This window comes from Pan paniscus, chromosome 15 (genome assembly GCF_029289425.2).
Source record: "Pan paniscus chromosome 15, NHGRI_mPanPan1-v2.0_pri, whole genome shotgun sequence".
NCBI classification, from domain to species: domain Eukaryota; kingdom Metazoa; phylum Chordata; class Mammalia; order Primates; family Hominidae; genus Pan; species Pan paniscus.
The window spans coordinates 11,018,032-11,041,443 of record NC_073264.2 but is presented as its reverse complement, the minus strand read 5'-3'; positions in this window follow the sequence as shown (position 1 = coordinate 11,041,443).

The window sequence follows — 23,412 nt, the reverse complement described above, 5'->3', positions numbered from 1 at the left end:
ATATTTACACAGAATCTGTATAAACTTGTAAATATTTACACAGAATCTGTATAAACATGAAAGTACTTACACAGAAACTGTTTAAACATGTAAATATCTACACAGAATTTGTATGAACATGTAAATATTTACACAGAATGTGTATAAACATGTAAATATTTACACAGAATCTGTAAAAAGCAGTAAATATTTACACAGAATATTTAAAAACATGTAAATATTTACACAGAATCTGTATGAACATGGAAATATTTATACAGAATCTGTATGAACATGTAAATATTTACACCGATTGTGTATGAACAAGTAAATATTTACACAGAATCTGTATAAACATGTAATTATTTACACAGAATCTGTATAAACATGTAAATATTTACACACAATCTTTATAAACATGTAAATATTTACACAGAATCTGTATTAACATGTAAATATTTACACAGAATCTGTATAAACATGTAAATATTTACACAGAATCTGTATAAACATGTAAGGATTTACACAGATTCTGTACGAACATGTAGATATCCACACAGAATGTCTATGAACATGTAAATATTTACACAGAATCTGTACAAACGTAAATATTTACACAGAATCCGTATAAACATGTAAATATTTACACAGAATCTGTATAAATATGAAAATATTTACACAGAATCTGTATAAACTTGTAAATATTTACACAGAATCTGTATAAACATGTAAGTAATTACACAGAATCTGTTTAAATATGTAAATATTTACACAGAATGTGTATGAACACGTAACTATTTACACAGAATGTGTATAAACATGTAAATATTTACACAGAATCTGTAAAAACCAGTAAATATTTACACAGAATCTTTAAAAACCTGTAAATATTTACACAGAATCTGTATGAACATGTAAATATTTACAAAGAATCTGTATGAATATGTAAATATTTACACAGAATCTGTATGAATATGTAAATAATTACACAGAATCTGTATGAACATGAAATTATTTACAAATAATCTGTATGAACATGTATATATTTACACAGAATTTGTATAAACATGTAAATATTTACACAGAATCTGTATAAACATATAAATATTTACAAAGAATCTTTATAAACATGTAAATATTTACACAGAATCTGAATAAAGATGTAAATATTTACAAAGAATCTGTATATACATGTAAAGATTTACACTGAATCTGTATAAACATGTAAATATTTACACAGAATCTGTATAAACATGTAAATATTTACACAGAATCTCTATGAACATGTAAATATTTACACAGAATCTGTATCAACATGTCAATATTTACAAAGAATCTGTATCAAAATGTAAATATTTACACAGAATCTGTATCAACATGTCAATATTTACACAGAATCTGTATAAACATGTAAGTATTTACACAGAATCTGTATAAACATGTAAATATTTACACAGAATGTATATAAACATGTAAATATTTACACAGAATGTGTAAAAACATGTAAATATTTACACAGAATCTGTAAAAACCTGTAAATATTTACACAGAATCTTTAAAAACCTGTAAATATTTACACAGAATCTGTATAATGCTGTTAATTTTTACACAGAATCTATATAAACCCCTAAATATTTCCACAGAATCTGTATACAACTGTAAATATTTACAAAGAATCTCTATAAACATGTAAATATTTACAGAGAATCTTTATAAACATGCAAATATTTACACGGAATCTGTATGAAGTTGTAAATATTTACACAGAATCAGTATAAACATGTAAATATGTACACAGAATCTGTATAAACATGTAAATATTTACACAGAATCTGTATAAACATGTAAATATTTACGCATAATCTGTATAAACATGTAAATATTTACGCAGAATCAGTATAAAGAAGTAAATATTTACACACAATCTGTATAAACCTGTAAATATTTACACATAATCTGTATAAACATGTACATATGTACACAGAATGTGTATGAACATGTAAATATTTACACAAGATGTGTATAAACATGTAAATGTTTACACATAATCTGTATAAACATGTAAATATTTACACAGAATCTACACGAACATGTAAATATTTACACAGAATTTCTATGAACAGGTAAATATTTACACAGAACCTGTCCAAACGTAAATATTTAGACAGAATCTGTATAAACATGTAAATATTTACACTGAATTTCTATGAACATGTAAATATTTACACAGAGTCTGTGTGAACATGAAAATATTTACACAGAATCTGTATGAACATGTAAATATTTACACAGAATCTGTAGGAACATGTTAATATTTACACAGAATCTGTATGAACATGTAAATATTTACACAGAATCTGTATGAACATGTAAATATTTACACAGAATCTGTATGAACATGTAAATATTTACACAGAATCTGTATGAACATGTAAATATTTACACAGAATCGGTACGAACATGTAAATATTTACACAGAATTTGTATAAACATGTAAATATTTACACAGAATCTGTATAAACATGTAAATATTTAGAAAGAATCTTTATAAACATGTAAATATTTACACAGAATCTGAATAATGATGTAAATATTTACAAAGAATCTGTATAAACATGTAAATATTTACACAGAACCTGTATAAACATGTAAATATTTACACAGAATGTGTATGAACATGTAAATATTTACACAGGATGTGTATAAACATGTAAATGTTTACACAGAATCTGTATAAACATGTAAATATTTACACATAATCTGTACGAACATGTAAATATTTACACAGAATTTCCATGAACAGGTAAATATTTACAAAGAATCTGTTCAAAGGTAAATATTTACACAGAATCTGTACAAACGTAAATATTTAGGCAGAATCTGTATAAACATGTAAATATTTACACAGAATTTCTATGAACATGTAAATATTTACAGAGAGTCTGAATGAACATGTAAATATTTACACAGAATCTGTATGAACATGTAAATATTTACACAGAATCTGTATGAACATGTAAATATTTACACAGAATCTGTACGAACATGTAAATATTTACACAGAATTTGTATAAACACGTAAATATTTACACAGAATCTGTGTAAACATGTAAATATTTAGAAAGAATCTTTATAAACATGTAAATATTTACACAGAATCTGAATAATGATGTAAATATTCACAAAGAATCTGTATAAACATGTAAAGATTTACACAGAATCTGTATAAACAAGTAAATATTTACACAGAATCAGTATCAACATGTGAATATTTTCACAGAATCTGTAAAAACATATAAATATTTACACAGAATTTCTATGAACATGTAAATATTTAAACAGAATCTGTATCAACATGTAAATATTTACACAGAATCTGTATCAACATGTCAATATTTACACTGAATCTGTATCAAAATGTAAATATTTACACAGAAACTGTATCAACATGTACATATTTACACAAAATTTGTATAAACATGTAAATATTTACACAGAATCCGTATAAACATGTAAATATTTACACACAATCTTTATAAACATGTAAATATTAACCACAATCTTTATAAACATGTAAATATTTACACACAATCTGCATAAACATGTAAATATTTACACAGAATCTGTATGAATATGTAAATATTTACACACAATCTGCATAAACATGTAAATATTTACACAGAATCTGTATGAACATGTAAATATTTACACAGAATCTGTATGAACATGTAAATATTTACACAGATTCTGTACGAACATGTAGTTATCCACACAGAATGTCTATGAACATGTAAATATCTACTCAGAATCTGTACAAACGTAAATATTTACACTGAATCTGTATAAACATGTAAATATTTACACAGAATCTGTATAAACATGTAAATATTTACACTGAATCCGAATAAACATGTAAATATTTACACAGAATCTGTATAAACATGAAAATATTTACACAGAATCTGTATAAACTTGTAAATATTTACACAGAATCTGTATAAACATGAAAGTACTTACACAGAAACTGTTTAAACATGTAAATATCTACACAGAATTTGTATGAACATGTAAATATTTACACAGAATGTGTATAAACATGTAAATATTTACACAGAATCTGTAAAAAGCAGTAAATATTTACACAGAATATTTAAAAACATGTAAATATTTACACAGAATCTGTATGAACATGGAAATATTTATACAGAATCTGTATGAACATGTAAATATTTACACCGATTGTGTATGAACAAGTAAATATTTACACAGAATCTGTATGAACATGTAATTATTTACACAGAATCTGTATAAACATGTAAATATTTACACACAATCTTTATAAACATGTAAATATTTACACAGAATCTGTATTAACATGTAAATATTTACACAGAATCTGTATAAACATGTAAATATTTACACAGAATCTGTATAAACATGTAAGGATTTACACAGATTCTGAACGAACATGTAGATATCCACACAGAATGTCTGTGAACATGTAAATATTTACACAGAATCTGTACAAACGTAAATATTTACACAGAATCCGTATAAACATGTAAATATTTACACAGAATCTGTATAAATATGAAAATATTTACACAGAATCTGTATAAACTTGTAAATATTTACACAGAATCTGTATAAACATGTAAGTAATTACACAGAATCTGTTTAAATATCTAAATATTTACACAGAATGTGTATGAACATGTAACTATTTACACAGAATGTGTATAAACATGTAAATATTTACACAGAATCTGTAAAAACCAGTAAATATTTACACAGAATCTTTAAAAACCTGTAAATATTTACACAGAATCTGTATGAACATGTAAATATTTACAAAGAATCTGTATGAATATGTAAATATTTACACAGAATCTGTATGAATATGTAAATAATTACACAGAATCTGTATGAACATGAAATTATTTACAAATAATCTGTATGAACATGTATATATTTACACAGAATTTGTATAAACATGTAAATATTTACACAGAATCTGTATAAACATATAAATATTTACAAAGAATCTTTATAAACATGTAAATATTTACACAGAATCTGAATAAAGATGTAAATATTTACAAAGAATCTGTATATACATGTAAAGATTTACACTGAATCTGTATAAACATGTAAATATTTACACAGAATCTGTATAAACATGTAAATATTTACACAGAATCTCTATGAACATGTAAATATTTACACAGAATCTGTATCAACATGTCAATATTTACAAAGAATCTGTATCAAAATGTAAATATTTACAAAGTATCTGTATCAACATGTACATATGTACACAAAATCTGTATAAACATGTAAATATTTACACAGAATCTGTATCAACATGTCAATATTTACACAGAATCTGTATAAACATGTAAGTATTTACACAGAATCTGTATAAACATGTAAATATTTACACAGAATGTATATAAACATGTAAATATTTACATAGAATGTGTAAAAACATGTAAATATTTACACAGAATCTGTAAAAACCTGTAAATATTTACACAGAATCTTTAAAAACCTGTAAATATTTACACAGAATCTGTATAATGCTGTTAATTTTTACACAGAATCTATATAAACCCCTAAATATTTCCACAGAATCTGTATACAACTGTAAATATTTACAAAGAATCTCTATAAACATGTAAATATTTACAGAGAATCTTTATAAACATGCAAATATTTACACGGAATCTGTATGAAGTTGTAAATATTTACACAGAATCAGTATAAACATGTAAATATGTACACAGAATCTGTATAAACATGTAAATATTTACACAGAATCTGTATAAACATGTAAATATTTACGCATAATCTGTATAAACATGTAAATATTTACGCAGAATCAGTATAAAGAGGTAAATATTTACACACAATCTGTATAAACCTGTAAATATTTACACATAATCTGTATAAACATGTACATATGTACACAGAATGTGTATGAACATGTAAATATTTACACAGGATGTGTATAAACATGTAAATGTTTACACATAATCTGTATAAACATGTAAATATTTACACAGAATCTACACGAACATGTAAATATTTACACAGAATTTCTATGAACAGGTAAATATTTACACAGAACCTGTCCAAACGTAAATATTTAGACAGAATCTGTATAAACATGTAAATATTTACACTGAATTTCTATGAACATGTAAATATTTACACAGAGTCTGTGTGAACATGAAAATATTTACACAGAATCTGTATGAACATGTAAATATTTACACAGAATCTGTATGAACATGTAAATATTTACACAGAATCTGTATGAACATGTAAATATTTACACAGAATCTGTATGAACATGTAAATATTTACACAGAATCTGTATGAACATGTAAATATTTACACAGAATCGGTACGAACATGTAAATATTTACACAGAATTTGTATAAACATGTAAATATTTACACAGAATCTGTATAAACATGTAAATATATAGAAAGAATCTTTATAAACATGTAAATATTTACACAGAATCTGAATAATGATGTAAATATTTACAAAGAATCTGTATAAACATGTAAATATTTACACAGAACCTGTATAAACATGTAAATATTTACACAGAATGTGTATGAACATGTAAATATTTACACAGGATGTGTATAAACATGTAAATGTTTACACAGAATCTGTATAAACATGTAAATATTTACACAGAATCTGTACGAACATGTAAATATTTACACAGAATTTCCATGAACAGGTAAATATTTACAAAGAATCTGTTCAAAGGTAAATATTTACACAGAATCTGTACAAACGTAAATATTTAGGCAGAATCTGTATAAACATGTAAATATTTACACAGAATTTCTATGAACATGTAAATATTTACAGAGAGTCTGAATGAACATGTAAATATTTACACAGAATCTGTATGAACATGTAAATATTTACACAGAATCTGTATGAACATGTAAATATTTACACAGAATCTGTACGAACATGTAAATATTTACACAGAATTTGTATAAACACGTAAATATTTACACAGAATCTGTGTAAACATGTAAATATTTAGAAAGAATCTTTATAAACATGTAAATATTTACACAGAATCTGAATAATGATGTAAATATTCACAAAGAATCTGTATAAACATGTAAAGATTTACACAGAATCTGTATAAACAAGTAAATATTTACACAGAATCAGTATCAACATGTGAATATTTTCACAGAATCTGTAAAAACATATAAATATTTACACAGAATTTCTATGAACATGTAAATATTTAAACAGAATCTGTATCAACATGTAAATATTTACACAGAATCTGTATCAACATGTCAATATTTACACTGAATCTGTATCAAAATGTAAATATTTACACAGAAACTGTATCAACATGTACATATTTACACAAAATTTGTATAAACATGTAAATATTTACACAGAATCCGTATAAACATGTAAATATTTACACACAATCTTTATAAACATGTAAATATTAACCACAATCTTTATAAACATGTAAATATTTACACACAATCTGCATAAACATGTAAATATTTACACAGAATCTGTATGAACATGTAAATATTTACACAGAATCTGTATGAACATGTAAATATTTACACAGATTCTGTACGAACATGTAGTTATCCACACAGAATGTCTATGAACATGTAAATATCTACTCAGAATCTGTACAAACGTAAATATTTACACTGAATCTGTATAAACATGTAAATATTTACACAGAATCTGTATAAACATGTAAATATTTACACTGAATCCGAATAAACATGTAAATATTTACACAGAATCTGTATAAACATGAAAATATTTACACAGAATCTGTATAAACTTGTAAATATTTACACAGAATCTGTATAAACATGAAAGTACTTACACAGAAACTGTTTAAACATGTAAATATCTACACAGAATTTGTATGAACATGTAAATATTTACACAGAATGTGTATAAACATGTAAATATTTACACAGAATCTGTAAAAAGCAGTAAATATTTACACAGAATATTTAAAAACATGTAAATATTTACACAGAATCTGTATGAACATGGAAATATTTATACAGAATCTGTATGAACATGTAAATATTTACACCGATTGTGTATGAACAAGTAAATATTTACACAGAATCTGTATGAACATGCAATTATTTACACAGAATCTGTATAAACATGTAAATAGTTACACACAATCTTTATAAACATGTAAATATTTACACAGAATCTGTATTAACATGTAAATATTTACACAGAATCTGTATAAACATGTAAATATTTACACAGAATCTGTATGAACATGAAATTATTTACAAATAATCTGTATGAACATGTATATATTTACACAGAATTTGTATAAACATGTAAATATTTACACAGAATCTGTATAAACATATAAATATTTACACAGAATCTGTATAAACATATAAATATTTACAAAGAATCTTTATAAACATGTAAATATTTACACAGAATCTGAATAAAGATGTAAATATTTACAAAGAATCTGTATATACATGTAAAGATTTACACTGAATCTGTATAAACATGTAAATATTTACACTGAATCTGTATAAACATGTAAATATTTACACAGAATCTCTATGAACATGTAAATATTTACACAGAATCTGTATCAACATGTCAATATTTGCAAAGAATCTGTATCAAAATGTAAATATTTACAAAGAATTTGTATCAACATGTACATATGTACACAAAATCTGTATAAACATGTAAATATTTACACAGAATCTGTATCAACATGTCAATATTTACACAGAATCTGTATAAACATGTAAGTATTTACACAGAATCTGTATAAACATGTAAATATTTACACAGAATGTATATAAACATGTAAATATTTACACAGAATGTGTAAAAACATGTAAATATTTACACAGAATCTGTAAAAACCTGTAAATATTTACACAGAATCTTTAAAAACCTGTAAATATTTACACAGAATCTGTATAATGCTGTTAATTTTAACACAGAATCTATATAAACCCCTAAATATTTCCACAGAATCTGTATACAACTGTAAATATTTACAAAGAATCTCTATAAACATGTAAATATTTACAGAGAATCTTTATAAACATGCAAATATTTACACGGTATCTGTATGAAGTTGTAAATATTTACACAGAATCAGTATAAACATGTAAATATGTACACAGAATCTGTATAAACATGTAAATATTTACACAGAATCTGTATAAACATGTAAATATTTACGCATAATCTGTATAAACATGTAAATATTTACGAAGAATCAGTATAAAGAGGTAAATATTTACACACAATCTGTATAAACCTGTAAATATTTACACATAATCTGTATAAACATGTACATATGTACACAGAATGTGTATGAACATGTAAATATTTACACAGGATGTGTATAAACATGTAAATGTTTATACATAATCTGTATAAACATGTAAATATTTACACAGAATCTGCACGAACATGTAAATATTTACACAGAATTTCTATGAACAGGTAAATATTTACACAGAACCTGTACAAACGTAAATATTTAGACAGAATCTGTATAAACATGTAAATATTTACACTGAATTTCTATGAACATGTAAATATTTACACAGAGTCTGTGTGAACATGAAAATATTTACACAGAATCTGTATGAACATGTAAATATTTACACAGAATCTGTATGAACATGTTAATATTTACACAGAATCTGTATGAACATGTAAATATTTACACAGAATCCGTATGAACATGTAAATATTTACACAGAATCTGTATGAACATGTAAATATTTACACAGAATCTGTATGAACATGTAAATATTTACACAGAATCGGTACGAACATGTAAATATTTACACAGAATTTGTATAAACATGTAAATATTTACACAGAATCTGTATAAACATGTAAATATTTAGAAAAAATCTTTATAAACATGTAAATATTTACACAGAATCTGAATAATGATGTAAATATTTACAAAGAATCTGTATAAACATGTAAATATTTACACAGAATCTGTATAAACATGTAAATATTTACACAGAATGTGTATGAACATGTAAATATTTACACAGGATGTGTATAAACATGTAAATGTTTACACAGAATCTGTATAAACATGTAAATATTTACACAGAATCTGTACGAACATGTAAATATTTACACAGAATTTCCATGAACAGGTAAATATTTACAAAGAATCTGTTCAAACGTAAATATTTACACAGAATCTGTATAAACATGTAAATATTTACACAGAATTTCTATGAACATGTAAATATTTACACAGAGTCTGTATGAACATGTAAATATTTACACAGAATCTGTATGAACATGTAAATATTTACACAGAATCTGTATGAACATGTAAATATTTACACAGAATCTATATGAACATGTAAATATTTACACAGAATCTGTTGGAACATGTAAATATTTACACAGAATCTGTATGAACAGGTAAATATTTACACAGAATCTGTACGAACATGTTAATATTTACACAGAATCTGTATAAACATGTAAATATTTACACAGAAACTGCATAAACATGTAAATATTTACAAAGAATCTTTATAAACATGTAAATATTTACACAGAATCTGAATAATGATGTAAATATTTACAAAGAATCTGTATAAACATGTAAAGATTTACACAGAATCCGTATAAACAAGTAAATATTTACACAGAATCTGTATCAACATGTCAATATTTACACAGCATCTGTATAAACATATAAATATTTACACAGAATCTCTATGAACATGTAAATATTTACACAGAATCTGTATAAACATGTAAATATTTACACAGAATCTGTACGAACATGTAGATATCCACACAGAATGTCTATGAACATGTAAATATTTACACAGAATCTGTACAAACGTAAATATTTACACAGAGTCTGTATAAATATGTAAATGTTTACACAGAATTTCCATGAACAGGTAAATATTTACAAAGAATCTGTTCAAAGGTAAATATTTACACAGAATCTGTACAAACGTAAATATTTAGGCAGAATCTGTATAAACATGTAAATATTTACACAGAATTTCTATGAACATGTAAATATTTACAGAGAGTCTGAATGAACATGTAAATATTTACACAGAATCTGTATGAACATGTAAATATTTACACAGAATCTGTATGAACATGTAAATATTTACACAGAATGTGTACGAACATGTAAATATTTACACAGAATTTGTATAAACACGTAAATATTTACACAGAATCTGTGTAAACATGTAAATATTTAGAAATAATCTTTATAAACATGTAAATATTTACACAGAATCTGAATAATGATGTAAATATTCACAAAGAATCTGTATAAACATGTAAAGATTTACACAGAATCTGTATAAACAAGTAAATATTTACACAGAATCAGTATCAACATGTGAATATTTTCACAGAATCTGTAAAAACATATAAATATTTACACAGAATTTCTATGAACATGTAAATATTTAAACAGAATCTGTATCAACATGTAAATATTTACACAGAATCTGTATCAACATGTCAATATTTACACTGAATCTGTATCAAAATGTAAATATTTACACAGAAACTCTATCAACATGTACATATTTACACAAAATTTTTATAAACATGTAAATATTTACACAGAATCCGTATAAACATGTAAATATTTACACACAATCTTTATAAACATGTAAATATTAACCACAATTTTATAAACATGTAAATATTTACACACAATCTGCATAAACATGTAAATATTTACACAGAATCTGTATGAACATGTAAATATTTACACAGAATCAGTATGAACATGTAAATATTTACACAGATTCTGTACGAACATGTAGTTATCCACACAGAATGTCTATGAACATGTAAATATCTACTCAGAATCTGTATAAACATGTAAATATTTACACTGAATCCGAATAAACATGTAAATATTTACACAGAATCTGTATAAACATGAAAATATTTACACAGAATCTGTATAAACTTGTAAATATTTACACAGAATCTGTATAAACATGAAAGTACTTACACAGAAACTGTTTAAACATGTAAATATCTACACAGAATTTGTATGAACATGTAAATATTTACACAGAATGTGTATAAACATGTAAATATTTACACAGAATCTGTAAAAAGCAGTAAATATTTACACAGAATATTTAAAAACATGTAAATATTTACACAGAATCTGTATTAACATGGAAATATTTATACAGAATCTGTATGAACATGTAAATATTTACACCGATTGTGTATGAACAAGTAAATATTTACACAGAATCTGTATGAACATGTAATTATTTACACAGAATCTGTATAAACATGTAAATATTTACACACAATCTTTATAAACATGTAAATATTTACACAGAATCTGTATTAACATGTAAATATTTACACGGAATCTGTATAAACATGTAAATATTTACACAGAATCTGTATAAACATGTAAGGATTTACACAGATTCTGTACGAACATGTAGATATCCACACAGAATGTCTATGAACATGTAAATATTTACACAGAATCTGTACAAACGTAAATATTTACACAGAATCTGTATAAACATGTAAATATTTACACAGAATCTGTATAAATATGAAAATATTTACACAGAATCTGTATAAACTTGTAAATATTTACACAGAATCTGTATAAACATGACAGTAATTACACAGAATCTGTTTAACTATGTAAATATTTACACAGAATGTGTATGAACATGTAACTATTTACACAGAATGTGTATAAACATGTAAATATTTACACAGAATCTGTAAAAACCAGTAAATATTTACACAGAATCTTTAAAAACCTGTAAATATTTACACAGAATCTGTATGAACATGTAAATATTTACAAAGAATCTGTATGAATATGTAAATATTTACACAGAATCTGTATGAATATGTAAATAATTACACAGAATCTGTATGAACATGAAATTATTTACAAATAATCTGTATGAACATGTATATATTTACACAGAATTTGTATAAACATGTAAATATTTACACAGAATCTGTATAAACATATAAATATTTACAAAGAATCTTTATAAACATGTAAATATTTACACAGAATCTGAATAAAGATGTAAATATTTACAAAGAATCTGTATATACATGTAAAGATTTACACTGAATCTGTATAAACATGTAAATATTTACACAGAATCTCTATGAACATGTAAATATTTACACAGAATTTGTATCAACATGTCAATATTTACAAAGAATCTGTATCAAAATGTAAATATTTACAAAGAATCTGTATCAACATGTACATATGTACACAAAATCTGTATAAACATGTAAATATTTACACAGAATCTGTATCAACATGTCAATATTTACACAGAATCTGTATAAACATGTAAGTATTTACACAGAATCCGTATAAACATGTAAATATTTACACAGAATGTATATAAACATGTAAATATTTACACAGAATGTGTAAAAACATGTAAATATTTACACAGAATCTGTAAAAACCTGTAAATATTTACACAGAATCTTTAAAAACCTGTAAATATTTACACAGAATCTGTATAATGCTGTTACTTTTTACACAGAATCTATATAAACCCCTAAATATTTCCACAGAATCTGTATACAACTGTAAATATTTACAAAGAATCTCTATAAACATGTAAATATTTACAGAGAATATTTATAAACATGCAAATATTTACACGGTATCTGTATGAAGTTGTAAATATTTACACAGAATCAGTATAAACATGTAAATATGTACACAGAATCTGTATAAACATGTAAATATTTACACAGAATCTGTATAAACATGTAAATATTTACGCATAATCTGTATAAACATGTAAATATTTACGCAGAATCAGTATAAAGAGGTAAATATTTACACACAATCTGTATAAACCTGTAAATATTTACACATAATCTGTATAAACATGTACATATGTACACAGAATGTGTATGAACATGTAAATATTTACACAGGATGTGTATAAACATGTAAATGTTTATACATAATCTGTATAAACATGTAAATATTTACACAGAATCTGCACGAACATGTAAATATTTACACAGAATTTCTATGAACAGGTAAATATTTACACAGAACCTGTACAAACGTAAATATTTAGACAGAATCTGTATAAACATGTAAATATTTACACTGAATTTCTATGAACATGTAAATATTTACACAGAGTCTGTGTGAACATGAAAATATTTACACAGAATCTGTATGAACATGTAAATATTTACACAGAATCCGTATGAACATGTTAATATTTACACAGAATCTGTATGAACATGTAAATATTTACAAAGAATCCGTATGAACATGTAAATATTTACACAGAATCTGTATGAACATGTAAATATTTACACAGAATCTGTATGAACATGTAAATATTTACACAGAATCGGTACGAACATGTAAATATTTACACAGAATTTGTATAAACATGTAAATATTTACACAGAATCTGTATAAACATGTAAATATTTAGAAAAAATGTTTATAAACATGTAAATATTTACACAGAATCTGAATAATGATGTAAATATTTACAAAGAATCTGTATAAACATGTAAATATTTACACAGAATCTGTATAAACATGTAAATATTTACACAGAATGTGTATGAACATGTAAATATTTACACAGGATGTGTATAAACATGTAAATGTTTACACAGAATCTGTATAAACATGTAAATATTTACACAGAATCTGTACGAACATGTAAATATTTACACAGAATTTCCATGAACAGGTAAATATTTACAAAGAATCTGTTCAAACGTAAATATTTACACAGAATCTGTATAAACATGTAAATATTTACACAGAATTTCTATGAACATGTAAATATTTACACAGAGTCTGTATGAACATGTAAATATTTACACAGAATCTGTATGAACATGTAAATATTTACACAGAATCTGTATGAACATGTAAATATTTACACAGAATCTATATGAACATGTAAATATTTACACAGAATCTGTTGGAACATGTAAATATTTACACAGAATCTGTATGAACAGGTAAATATTTACACAGAATCTGTACGAACATGTTAATATTTACACAGAATCTGTATAAACATGTATATATTTACACAGAAACTGCATAAACATGTAAATATTTACAAAGAATCTTTATAAACATGTAAATATTTACACAGAATCTGAATAATGATGTAAATATTTACAAAGAATCTGTATAAACATGTAAAGATTTACACAGAATCCGTATAAACAAGTAAATATTTACACAGAATCTGTATCAACATGTCAATATTTACACAGAATCTGTATAAACATATAAATATTTACACAGAATCTCTATGAACATGTAAATATTTACACAGAATCTGTATAAACATGTAAATATTTACACAGAATCTGTACGAACATGTAGATATCCACACAGAATGTCTATGAACATGTAAATATTTACACAGAATCTGTACAAACGTAAATATTTACACAGAGTCTGTATAAATATGTAAATGTTTACACAGAATTTCCATGAACAGGTAAATATTTACAAAGAATCTGTTCAAAGGTAAATATTTACACAGAATCTGTACAAACGTAAATATTTAGGCAGAATCTGTATAAACATGTAAATATTTACACAGAATTTCTATGAACATGTAAATATTTACAGAGAGTCTGAATGAACATGTAAATATTTACACAGAATCTGTATGAACATGTAAATATTTACACAGAATCTGTATGAACATGTAAATATTTACACAGAATCTGTACGAACATGTAAATATTTACACAGAATTTGTATAAACACGTAAATATTTACACAGAATCTGTGTAAACATGTAAATATTTAGAAAGAATCTTTATAAACATGTAAATATTTACACAGAATCTGAATAATGATGTAAATATTCACAAAGAATCTGTATAAACATGTAAAGATTTACACAGAATCTGTATAAACAAGTAAATATTTACACAGAATCAGTATCAACATGTGAATATTTTCACAGAATCTGTAAAAACATATAAATATTTACACAGAATTTCTATGAACATGTAAATATTTAAACAGAATCTGTATCAACATGTAAATATTTACACAGAATCTGTATCAACATGTCAATATTTACACTGAATCTGTATCAAAATGTAAATATTTACACAGAAACTGTATCAACATGTACATATTTACACAAAATTTGTATAAACATGTAAATATTTACACAGAATCCGTATAAACATGTAAATATTTACACACAATCTTTATAAACATGTAAATATTAACCACAATCTTTATAAACATGTAAATATTTACACACAATCTGCATAAACATGTAAATATTTACACAGAATCTGTATGAACATATAAATATTTACACAGAATCTGTATGAACATGTAAATATTTACACAGATTCTGTACGAACATGTAGTTATCCACACAGAATGTCTATGAACATGTAAATATCTACTCAGAATCTGTACAAACGTAAATATTTACACTGAATCTGTATAAACATGTAAATATTTACACAGAATCTGTATAAACATGTAAATATTTACACTGAATCCGAATAAAAATGTAAATATTTACACAGAATCTGTATAAACATGAAAATATTTACACAGAATCTGTATAAACTTGTAAATATTTACACAGAATCTGTATAAACATGAAAGTACTTACACAGAAACTGTTTAAACATGTAAATATCTACACAGAATTTGTATGAACATGTAAATATTTACACAGAATGTGTCTAAACATGTAAATATTTACACAGAATCTGTAAAAAGCAGTAAATATTTACACAGAATATTTAAAAAGCATGTAAATATTTACACAGAATCTGTATGAACATGGAAATATTTATACAGAATCTGTATGAACATGTAAATATTTACACCGATTGTGTATGAACAAGTAAATATTTACACAGAATCTGTATGAACATGTAATTATTTACACAGAATCTGTATAAACATGTAAATAGTTACACACAATCTTTATAAACATGTAAATATTTACACAGAATCTGTATTAACATGTAAATATTTACACAGAATCTGTATAAACATGTAAATATTTACACAGAATCTGTATAAACATGTAAGGATTTACACAGATTCTGTACGAACATGTAGATATCCACACAGAATGTCTATGAACATGTAAATATTTACACAGAATCTGTACAAACGTAAATATTTACACAGAATCCGTATAAACATGTAAATATTTACACAGAATCTGTATAAATATGAAAATATTTACACAGAATCTGTATAAACTTGTAAATATTTACACAGAATCTGTATAAACATGTAAGTAATTACACAGAATCTGTTTAAATATCTAAATATTTACACAGAATGTGTATGAACATGTAACTATTTACACAGAATGTGTATAAACATGTAAATATTTACACAGAATCTGTAAAAACCAGTAAATATTTACACAGAATCTTTAAAAACCTGTAAATATTTACACAGAATCTGTATGAACATGTAAATATTTACAAAGAATCTGTATGAATATGTAAATATTTACACAGAATCTGTATGAATATGTAAATAATTACACAGAATCTGTATGAACATGAAATTATTTACAAATAATCTGTATGAACATGTATATATTTACACAGAATTTGTATAAACATGTAAATATTTACACAGAATCTGTATAAACATATAAATATTTACAAAGAATCTTTATAAACATGTAAATATTTACACAGAATCTGAATAAAGATGTAAATATTTACAAAGAATCTGTATATACATGTAAAGATTTACACTGAATCTGTATAAACATGTAAATATTTACACAGAATCTGTATAAACATGTAAATATTTACACAGAATCTCTATGAACATGTAAATATTTACACAGAATCTGTATCAACATGTCAATATTTACAAAGAATCTGTATCAAAATGTAAATATTTACAAAGTATCTGTATCAACATGTACATATGTACACAAAATCTGTATAAACATGTAAATATTTACACAGAATCTGTATCAACATGTCAATATTTACACAGAATCTTTATAAACATGTAAGTATTTACACAGAATCTGTATAAACATGTAAATATTTACACAGAATGTATATAAACATGTAAATATTTACACAGAATGTGTAAAAACATGTAAATATTTACACAGAATCTGTAAAAACCTGTAAATATTTACACAGAATCTTTAAAAACCTGTAAATATTTACACAGAATCTGTATAATGCTGTTAATTTTTACACAGAATCTATATAAACCCCTAAATATTTCCACAGAATCTGTATACAACTGTAAATATTTACAAAGAATCTCCATAAACATGTAAATATTTACAGAGAATCTTTATAAACATGCAAATATTTACACGGAATCTGTATGAAGTTGTAAATATTTACACAGAATCAGTATAAACATGTAAATATGTACACAGAATCTGTATAAACATGTAAATATTTACACAGAATCTGTATAAACATGTAAATATTTACGCATAATCTGTGTAAACATGTAAATATTTACCCAGAATCAGTATAAAGAGGTAAATATTTACACACAATCTGTATAAACCTGTAAATATTTACACATAACCTGTATAAACATGTACATATGTACACAGAATGTGTATGAACATGTAAATATTTACACAGGATGTGTATAAACATGTAAATGTTTACACATAATCTGTATAAACATGTAAATATTTACACAGAATCTACACGAACATGTAAATATTTACACAGAATTTCTATGAACATGTAAATATTTACACAGAACCTGTCCAAACGTAAATATTTAGACAGAATCTGTATAAACATGTAAATATTTACACTGAATTTCTATGAACATGTAAATATTTACACAGAGTCTGTGTGAACATGAAAATATTTACACAGAATCTGTATGAACATGTAAATATTTACACAGAATCTGTATGAACATGTTAATATTTACACAGAATGTGTATGAACATGTAAATATTTACACAGAAACTGTATGAACATGTAAATATTTACACAGAATCTGTATGAACATGTAAATATTTACACAGAATCTGTATGAACATGTAAATATTTACACAGAATCGGTACGAACATGTAAATATTTACACAGAATTTGTATAAAAATGTAAATATTTACACAGAATCTGTATAAACATGTAAATATTTAGAAAGAATCTTTATAAACATGTAAATATTTACACAGAATCTGAATAATGATGTAAATATTTACAAAGAATCTGTATAAACATGTAAATATTTACACAGAACCTGTATAAACATGTAAATATTTACACAGAATGTGTATGAACATGTAAATATTTAAACAGAATCTGTATCAACATGTAAATGTTTACACAGAATCTGTATAAACATGTAAATATTTACACAGAATCTGTACGAACATGTAAATATTTACACAGAATTTCCATGAACAGGTAAATATTTACAAAGAATCTGTTCAAAGGTAAATATTTACACAGAATCTGTACAAACGTAAATATTTAGGCAGAATCTGTATAAACATGTAAATATTTACACAGAATTTCTACGAACATGTAAATATTTACAGAGAGTCTGAATGAACATGTAAATATTTACACAGAATCTGTATGAACATGTAAATATTTACACAGAATCTGTATGAACATGTAAATATTTACACAGAATCTGTACGAACATGTAAATATTTACACAGAATTTGTATAAACACGTAAATATTTACACAGAATCTGTGTAAACATGTAAATATTTAGAAAGAATCTTTATAAACATGTAAATATTTACACAGAATCTGAATAATGATGTAAATATTCACAAAGAATCTGTATAAACATGTAAAGATTTACACAGAATCTGTATAAACAAGTAAATATTTACACAGAATCAGTATCAACATGTGAATATTTTCACAGAATCTGTAAAAACATATAAATATTTACACAGAAATTCTATGAACATGTAAATATTTAAACAGAATCTGTATCAACATGTAAATATTTACACAGAATCTGTATCAACATGTCAATATTTACACTGAATCTGTATCAAAATGTAAATATTGACACAGAAACTGTATCAACATGTACATATTTACACAAAATTTGTATAAACATGTAAATATTTACACAGAATCCGTATAAACATGTAAATATTTACACACAATCTTTATAAACATGTAAATATTAACCACAATCTTTATAAACATGTAAATATTTACACACAATCTGCATAAACATGTAAATATTTACACAGAATCTGTATGAACATGTAAATATTTACACAGAATCTGTATGAACATGTAAATATTTACACAGATTCTGTACGAACATGTAGTTATCCACACAGAATGTCTATGAACATGTAAATATCTACTCAGAATCTGTACAAACGTAAATATTTACACTGAATCTGTATAAACATGTAAATATTTACACAGAATCTGTATAAACATGTAAATATTTACACTGAATCCGAATAAACATGTAAATATTTACACAGAATCTGTATAAACATGAAAATATTTACACAGAATCTGTATAAACTTGTAAATATTTACACAGAATCTGTATAAACATGAAAGTACTTACACAGAAACTGTTTAAACATGTAAATATCTACACAGAATTTGTATGAACATGTAAATATTTACACAGAATGTGTATAAACATGTAAATATTTACACAGAATCTGTAAAAAGCAGTAAATATTTACACAGAATATTTAAAAACATGTAAATATTTACACAGAATCTGTATGAACATGGAAATATTTATACAGAATCTGTATGAACATGTAAATATTTACACCGATTGTGTATGAACAAGTAAATATTTACACAGAATCTGTATGAACATGTAATTATTTACACAGAATCTGTATAAACATGTAAATATTTACACACAATCTTTATAAACATGTAAATATTTACACAGAATCTGTATTAACATGTAAATATTTACACAGAATCTGTATAAACATGTAAATATTTACACAGAATCTGTACAAACGTAAATATTTACACAGAATCCGTATAAACATGTAAATATTTACACAGAATCTGTATAAATATGAAAATATTTACACAGAATCTGTATAAACTTGTAAATATTTACACAGAATCTGTATAAACATGTAAGTAATTACACAGAATCTGTTTAAATATCTAAATATTTACACAGAATGTGTATGAACATGTAACTATTTACACAGAATGTGTATAAACATGTAAATATTTACACAGAATCTGTAAAAACCAGTAAATATTTACACAGAATCTTTAAAAACCTGTAAATATTTACACAGAATCTGTATGAACATGTAAATATTTACAAAGAATCTGTATGAATATGTAAATATTTACACAGAATCTGTATGAATATGTAAATAATTACACAGAATCTGTATGAACATGAAATTATTTACAAATAATCTGTATGAACATGTATATATTTACACAGAATTTGTATAAACATGTAAATATTTACACAGAATCTGTATAAACATATAAATATTTACAAAGAATCTGTATAAACATGTAAATATTTACACAGAATCTGAATAAAGATGTAAATATTTACAAAGAATCTGTATATACATGTAAAGATTTACACTGAATCTGTATAAACATGTAAATATTTACACAGAATCTGTATAAACATGTAAATATTTACACAGAATCTCTATGAACATGTAAATATTTACACAGAATCTGTATCAACATGTCAATATTTACAAAGAATCTGTATCAAAATGTAAATATTTACAAAGTATCTGTATCAACATGTACATATGTACACAAAATCTGTATAAACATGTAAATATTTACACAGAATCTGTATCAACATGTCAATATTTACACAGAATCTGTATAAACATGTAAGTATTTACACAGAATCTGTATAAACATGTAAATATTTACACAGAATGTATATAAACATGTAAATATTTACATAGAATGTGTAAAAACATGTAAATATTTACACAGAATCTGTAAAAACCTGTAAATATTTACACAGAATCTTTAAAAACCTGTAAATATTTACACAGAATCTGTATAATGCTGTTAATTTTTACACAGAATCTATATAAACCCCTAAATATTTCCACAGAATCTGTATACAACTGTAAATATTTACAAAGAATCTCTATAAACATGTAAATATTTACAGAGAATCTTTATAAACATGCAAATATTTACACGGAATCTGTATGAAGTTGTAAATATTTACACAGAATCAGTATAAACATGTAAATATGTACACAGAATCTGTATAAACATGTAAATATTTACACAGAATCTGTATAAACATGTAAATATTTACGCATAATCTGTGTAAACATGTAAATATTTACCCAGAATCAGTATAAAGAGGTAAATATTTACACACAATCTGTATAAACCTGTAAATATTTACACATAACCTGTATAAACATGTACATATGTACACAGAATGTGTATGAACATGTAAATATTTACACAGGATGTGTATAAACATGTAAATGTTTACACATAATCTGTATAAACATGTAAATATTTACACAGAATCTACACGAACATGTAAATATTTACACAGAATTTCTATGAACATGTAAATATTTACACAGAACCTGTCCAAACGTAAATATTTAGACAGAATCTGTATAAACATGTAAATATTTACACTGAATTTCTATGAACATGTAAATATTTACACAGAGTCTGTGTGAACATGAAAATATTTACACAGAATCTGTATGAACATGTAAATATTTACACAGAATCTGTATGAACATGTTAATATTTACACAGAATCTGTATGAACATGTAAATATTTACACAGAATCTGTATGAACATGTAAATATTTACACAGAATCTGTATGAACATGTAAATATTTACACAGAATCTGTATGAACATGTAAATATTTACACAGAATCGGTACGAACATGTAAATATTTACACAGAATTTGTATAAACATGTAAATATTTACACAGAATCTGTATAAACATGTAAATATTTAGAAAGAATCTTTATAAACATGTAAATATTTACACAGAATCTGAATAATGATGTAAATATTTACAAAGAATCTGTATAAACATGTAAATATTTACACAGAACCTGTATAAACATGTAAATATTTACACAGAATGTGTATGAACATGTAAATATTTAAACAGAATCTGTATCAACATGTAAATGTTTACACAGAATCTGTATAAACATGTAAATATTTACACAGAATCTGTACGAACATGTAAATATTTACACAGAATTTCCATGAACAGGTAAATATTTACAAAGAATCTGTTCAAAGGTAAATATTTACACAGAATCTGTACAAACGTAAATATTTAGGCAG